The following is a 7,351-nucleotide window of genomic DNA, read 5'->3' as shown; positions in this document are numbered from 1 at the left end:
TTTGTCTTTGTGTCTTCGATTCTGTACCATTGCTCTATGTGTCTGTTTTTATACTGGTACCATGCAGTTTTTGTTGCTACAGCTCTATAGCATAATTTTTAGTCAGATATTGTGATGTCTCCAGCATTTTTTTTTTTACTTAGAATTTTTTTGGCCATTCTGGGTCTTTCATTCTTTCAAATTAATTTTAGAACTGTTTTTTCTATTTCTGTGAAGATTGTCTTTGGTATTTTGATGCAGATATAACTGAATCTGTATATTGCTTTTGGTAGTATGGCCACTTAAACAATATTAATTCTTCCTATCCATGAATATGGGTGGTCTTTCCATTTTGTGTCTTCTTCAATTTCTTCAATGTTCTATAGTTTTTATGGAATAGATCTTTAACTCCTTGGTTAGTTTTAAGTTTTACCTTTAGGCTTTTTTTTTCTTTTTTCTTTCTTTTTTTTTTTTTTTTTGAGGCTGTTGTAAACAGGAGTGTTTTTTCTTATTTCTTTCTCAGCAGATTCATCATTGGTATATAGAAAAGCTATTGATTTTTGTATGTTGATTTTGTCACTTTACTAAATTTGTTTATTAGCTCTAGCAGTCTTTAGTGGAGCTTTTTGAATCTTCTAAGTACAGACTTATATCATCTGCCAACAGTGAAAATGTGATTTCTTACTTTTCTATTTTTATCTATTTTATTTCCATCTCTTACCTCACTGCTCTGGCTAAAACATATAATTCTATATTGAATAGGAGTGGTGACAGTGGACATCCTGTGCCCTTTCACATTTTAAAGGAAATGCTTTCATTTTTTTCTCTATTCATTATGATGTTGGCTTTGCCTTGTTCATTTGTAGTCTTCTTTGTTGTTGAAGTAGCTTCCTTCTGTCCCTCGTTTCTTTGGGTTTTTATCATGAATGGTTGTATAATTCTGTAGAAGGCTTTCTCTGCATTTGTTGAGATGAGTAAATAATTTTGTCCTTAATTCTATCTATGTGATTAATTGCATTTATTGATTTGCATGTTAGACCATTCTTGCATTCCCAGGATGGAATGTTGTGCAATGTATTCACTAATATTTCATTAAGAATTTGTGCTCCAGGAATAGTGGCACATGCCTGTAATCCCAGTGGGTCAGGAGGCTGAGGCAGGAGGATCGCCAGTTCAAAGCCATGGCAATTTAGTGAGGCCCTAAGAAACTTGGCGAGACCCTGTTTCAAAATAAAACATAGAAAGGGGTGGGGATGTTGGTCAGTGGTTGGTACCATGGGTTCAATCCCTGGTTAAAAAAGAAAGAAAGAAATAAAGTACATATCCTAGGTTTTAGGCAAAAAAAAAAAAAACAAAACCAAGACTATATAAACAGCTGAAATATAGACATATAGGGAGCAGCACACAGAGGAGGGAAGTTTTTTTAAAAAAAGTGACAAATCGGAAGAGGGTGTTCTTTGAGAAAAAGAAATGGAGAGAATAAAGGTGCTGTTTGCCTTTTGTGTGCCAAGGATTGAGCCCAGGCATTTAACCACTGAGCCACACACACAGAGTCCTGTGTGTGTGTGTGTGTGTGTGTGTGTATTTTTAAAGAGAGAGAGAAGAGAGAGAGAGAATTTTTTAATTTTTTTTTCAGTTTTTTGGTGGACACAACATCTTTATTTTATTTTATGTGGTGCTGAGGATCGAACCCAGCACACCATGCATGCCATGAGAGCGTGCTTGAGCCACATCCCTAGCCCTTTTTTTTATATTTTATTTTGAGACAGGACCTTACTAAATTGCTGAGGCTAGCTCTGCTGTTTGCTTGTTTAGTAAGAATTCTGGAAAGTGTTTTATTTTTTAATTATTTATTTTTTAATTTTTAATTTGTTTTAATTAATTATACATGACAGTAGAATGCACTTTGGTACATCATATATAATGGAGTATAATTTCTCATTCTTCTGGTTATATATAATGTAGTATTTCACTGGTTAAAGTTTTTCTATATATATGTGTGTGTGTGTGTGTGTGTGTGTGTGTGTGTGTGTGTGTGTGTGTGTATTTAATTGTAGATGGACACAATCCCTTTATTTTTCTTATTTATTTTTTATGTGGTGCTGAGGATCAAACCCAGTGACTCACACGTGCTAGGCATTGAGCTACAACTCTAGTCCCTCTGGGAAGTTTTAATACTTTAAACCATTTGAATGCATGGTTTCAAATTTCTAAGCAGGCATTCAAAAAGATCCTGCTCCTCTCAGGAGTTCTCAGGTCTCTACCTAGGAGAGCCCAGTTAACCATCCTGACTACGAACATGCCTTGACCAGAAGGTTTTACTTGACTTGAGGACTTCCTGCTCTTCATGGGGCAGGTGCACATCTGGGTTCTAGCTTCATATTTCCTCCTTTCCAGTCCAACTCCCAGTTTTCCCAGTTGCTGTTGCCCATTCATAATGTCTGCAGTTCCTCCCTACAGAACCTCAGATTTCTGAATCTGAACCCTGGGCCACCCACTGCAGGACTCCATTTCTCCCATTTGGCATCTGTTGTCATTTTGGGGTCACCTGTTTTGTGCAGGTCAAAGTGGGAAACCCATGCTGTGCTGAGGTTTGGAAACCATTTAGGCATCTTTGGCAGAACTTGAAGAGACTTAGGGCCCCAGACATAGTGACTGGGGGAAAAGGGGATTGTGGAGGGCGAAGGATGTCCCAGCCATTAGGGCAATTCCAAGAAGCACATCTGCTTGGCCTCTCTTCTCAAGCTCCATCTTGTGTTTTCAACTGTGATAACATATTGTAAGGATTTTAGAATAATATGCTATATTTACACAGAGATGCATCTTTTCTGTGATTTTTCCTTCACTTCTGAAATAGTTTCCCTTTTTTGGGGGGCGGGTGGTGCCAGGGATTGAAATCAGGGGCACTTCACCACTAAGCCACATCCCCAGCCCTATTTTGTATTTTATTTAGAGACAGGGTCTCACTGAGTTGCTTAGTGCCTTGCTTTTGCTAAGGCTGGCTTTGAACTCGAGATCATCCTGCCTCAGCCTCTGGAGCTGCTGGGATTACAGGCATGCAACACTTTACCTAGCCTGAAATAGTTTCCTTTGATCATTTTCTTTCCACTCTTAAGATTTCCTGTAATGTTTCTTTTACAGCATGTTTATTTGTAATGAATTCTTTGGTTTTGTTTGTTTTAAACTATGATGTCAGGTGTGACGCCACATACTTGTACTCCTAGCTACTCAGGAAGCTGAGGTCACCAGTCAGTTGAAGATCAACTATAGCACAACACTGATTCAAAACAAAACAAAGCAAGCTGGGCACGATGGTGCATGCCTCAGCAGTTGCTGAGGCTGGTTTTGAATTCACAATCCTCCTGCCTTAGCCTCCCAAACTGCTCGGATTACAGGTGTATGTCAGCATGCCTGGCCTTTGTTTTCATTTTGAAATATATTCACTGGATATAGAATTCTGGGTTGACAATTCTTTTCCTTAAAAGTTCTGTGCCACTTTCTTCTGACCTTCATTGTTTCTGATAGAAAAATTTGCATTTATTCGCATCATTGAGTCCTCAGGTAAAACTGCTTTCTTTTCTGGGTTCCTTCAAAATTGTTTTGTCTTTGATTTTTCAGAATTTTGATTTTGACATCCTGCATAAGGGTTCTTTGACTTTATGCTGTTTGTAGTTCCCTGAACTTCTGAATCTGTGTTTGTCTTTTATCAAATTTGGAGTTGTTCCATTATTTCTTTTTTAAAAAATACTTATTTATTTATTTATTGGCGTAGATGGACACAACACAATGCCTTTTTATTTTTATGTGGTGCTGAGGATCGAACCCGGGTCCCGCCCATGAAAGCGAGTGCTCTACCGCTGAGCCACAATCCCAGGCCCTGTTGTTCCATTATTTCTTCAAAGATTTTTTTTTCCTGTGCAACACTTCTCTTCTCCCTCTGGGAAACCACTGACCAAAATATTTTGGTATTGCCCCACAACACCAAAGGTAAATTTTTTCTCAACATTTATTTCCTATGTTGTTCAGACTGGATCATGTCTATCAATCTATCCTGAAGTTCAGAAAGGTTTATATGTTATCTTCATTCTGGTTGTAAGTACATCAGTTATTGCATTTTTCATTTCTAAGATTTCTATTTCTTGAGCTGGTGTTGGGGCTCAGTGGTAGAATGCTTGCCTAGCACGTGTGAAGCACGGGGTTTGATTCCCAGCACCACATAAAAATAAATTAAATAAATAAATAAAGGTATTGTGTCCATTTACAACTAAAAAATATTTTTATATTTATTTATTTTTGGCAGACACAACATCTTTGTTTGTATGTGGTGCTGAGGATTGAACCAGGGCCGCATGCATGCCAGGCGAGCACGCTACGGCTTGAGCCACATCCCCAGCCCCTAAAAAATATTTTTTAAAAAAATTTCTATTTCTCATTCAGTTTTATTGCTTTTTTTTCTTTCTGAAACTTTATATATGACCACTCATTTTGATTGGAAATGAGTGTTAACCCTTACTTTTGGAGTATCATTATAATAGCTGGCTTTAGGTCTCTGATAATTGTCTTTTCAGGTGGACAACTATTGGTTTTCTCTTCTGCATGAGTGGGGTTTCTTTTTGGGGGGGTGTTTTTGGTGATATTGCAAATCAAACTGAGGGGTGTTCTACCACTGAACTACACCCCACTCCTAGCCCTTTTTATTCTTTTATTTTGATAGACTTTTGCTAAGTTGCCCAGGCTGGTCTCGAACTTATGATCTTCTTGCTTCCACTTCCTGAGTCACTGGGATTACAGGCTTTTGCCACTGCACCAAACTAGTATTTTTATTGTGATAAAATATACATAATATTTATCACTGTAAGCATTTTAAGAATACAATTCAATGTCATTAAGTACATTCACTTTGTTGTGTAATCATCAGTACCATCCATTCCCATAATCCTTTCATCATCCCAAAGAGAAATACCATACTTCTCAACCATCTCTACCATTCTGACCTAACCTTACCACATAGCCACAGTCATCTACAACTTTGCACATACAGTTCTTGGTGATGGCATGAACTTCATCATCTTGTCCATTTGGGCAAATACTCTTTGTTTTTTCAAAATCCAGCTCAGATAAGTGCCTTTTCTCTGAAGCCCTCTTTGACCTCCCCCACTGAGGAATGATGGCTCCTTGTTCAGGGCTGTGCTCCTGCCTGCCTCCACAGCATCAGCTACCTAACACCAGGGCATCTTACAATGCAGAGAAATTGTCTGATTGATTTCTTATATCCCCAGTGCCTAGTACAGGGCAGTGTGGTTTGATAAATGGAGAAATGACAAATGAAAGACAAGTTTGATTATTAATTCCTAATACAAATATCAATTTACTGATCCAATAACTAACATACATTTTTTGGGGGGTACCAGGGATTGGATTTAGGGGTATTTGACCACTATGCTGTCAGATCAGGTGAGGCAGGCAGCGACCAAAGGAGGCAGATTTAAAAGGGCCGCTGAACGAGGCTTTATTGAGATATCACTCCAGGGCGGAACTCGATCAGACCCACAGAGGGGACAGGAGAAGGGTCTGAGGAGAAACCCCGTGGAAGCTCCACCGGACTGGACTTTTATGGGGCTTACAGCAGGAAGGGAAGGGCTTGGGACAGGAAAAGGTGTTTTTAGGGTCCCTTGTCCTGCTGGAGTTGGTCAGGGGAGTTGGCTGAACACCAGGATTGGCCAGGGGGTCCTGCTGATTGACAGGCATTAGTCAGGAGATCTGGCTGATTGACAGGCGTTTCTGCCGGCATCTGATTGATATTCTTTTCCCACACCGGCTGCTTTGTTCTAAGTCGCCACTAAGTTGCCACCAAGTCCACCACCGACCTAACATAAGCCACCTCCCCAGCCCTATTTTGTATTTTATTTAGTTGCTTAGTGCCTTGCTTTTGCTGAGGCTAGCGTTGAACTTGTGATCCTCCTGCCTCAGCCTCCCCAGATGCTGGGATTAGAGACATGCACCTGTAATCTGTGCCCAGCCTCATGGCACCTCTGTGCGCCCAGCCTAGTACCAGGGATGACCTGCTTCCCGTGAGCCTCTGCTCCCAGCGTCAGATGGAGCTCATGCTCCCTACCCATTCAATTCTTAGTCATTTATTTTCATACACATTGTTTCCTTTAATTCCTACAAAGATGCCCAATAAGCATTATGCCCTTATTTTATAGAAGAGGAAACAGATTCAAAGAATCAAATCACCTTGTTCAAGTCAGAATTGCTGAATGAGAGACAGAATCCAATGATTTGAGTCCTTGATTATCAATACCAGATTGTGGCCTTTCTAGAAAAAAACAAGATGGTGTGCCTGGAGGCATCACTGTGGCAGAAAGAAAAACTGGAGCCATCAGCTGACAATGACTCTGTCTTTGACCAAACACCAGCCAGGCTCAATTCAGCATCAACTTTGGCCCATACAAACTTAAAGAGACACATAGTTTCTTTCTTCTTTAAAAAAAATTTTTTTTGTAGTTATATGGACAGAATACCTTTATTTTGCTTATTTTTATGTGGTCCTGAGGTTTGAACTCAGTGCCTCACACATGCTAGGCAAGCCCTCTGCCACTAAGCTACAGCCCCAGCCCCACTTCTAACAGTGCATCCCTAAGATGACCCATACCTTCCCTTATAAAGTGCTTTCTTCAGAAAAATCAAGCCTGCCAAAAGAATTTTCTGTTTGTTCCAGCCAACACCCTTGTGCCCTAGGCTCTGTGAGAGGGTAGGTGTCTAACTTCCATAAATGCCAGTTAGCAAATCCAGATGGGTTTTAAATGTTTCAGACCCCTTCATGGTTTTTGTAATTTTTCACTTCCTTGACTTTACAAAGACCTTGAACATTCCTTCCCTATCCCTTTAGAAGGCTGAGTCATCTTCTGTACAAATCTAAGTTGAGTTAAATTCACAGGACTCTTCCCTTTTGCAATAGTTTATTACTGATGAAAATCTGTTCTTACACCTTTAACTAGCATCCAGCTTTGTCTATCTTGATAGTCTCCCTAGAGTGTTATTTCTGTCCTCAGAGAACAGCCCATAGCCTGGACACCTACAGGTGCTCTTGAGTCAAACTTATGCGGAGCTTAAGTCTGAACACCAGTTTCTCCTGGCTCCTGTGAATTCTTTGAGAATTTCAGCTTGCCTCTCATCCTTCACAGCTTAAAAGAAAGAACGTGCTATGCCCCTCTCATTCCTCGTAACAATTTTAAAAGATCTTTTTATTAGTCGTCGATGGGTCTTTAATTATTTATATGTGGTGCTGAGAATGGAACCCATTGCCTCACAGATGCTAGGCAAGAGCTCTACCACTGACTCTCTCTCTCTCTCTCTCTCTCTCTCTCTC

The sequence above is a fragment of the Ictidomys tridecemlineatus genome, chromosome 10 (assembly GCF_052094955.1).
Source record: "Ictidomys tridecemlineatus isolate mIctTri1 chromosome 10, mIctTri1.hap1, whole genome shotgun sequence".
NCBI classification, from domain to species: domain Eukaryota; kingdom Metazoa; phylum Chordata; class Mammalia; order Rodentia; family Sciuridae; genus Ictidomys; species Ictidomys tridecemlineatus.
Note: the sequence above shows the minus strand (reverse complement) of the source record.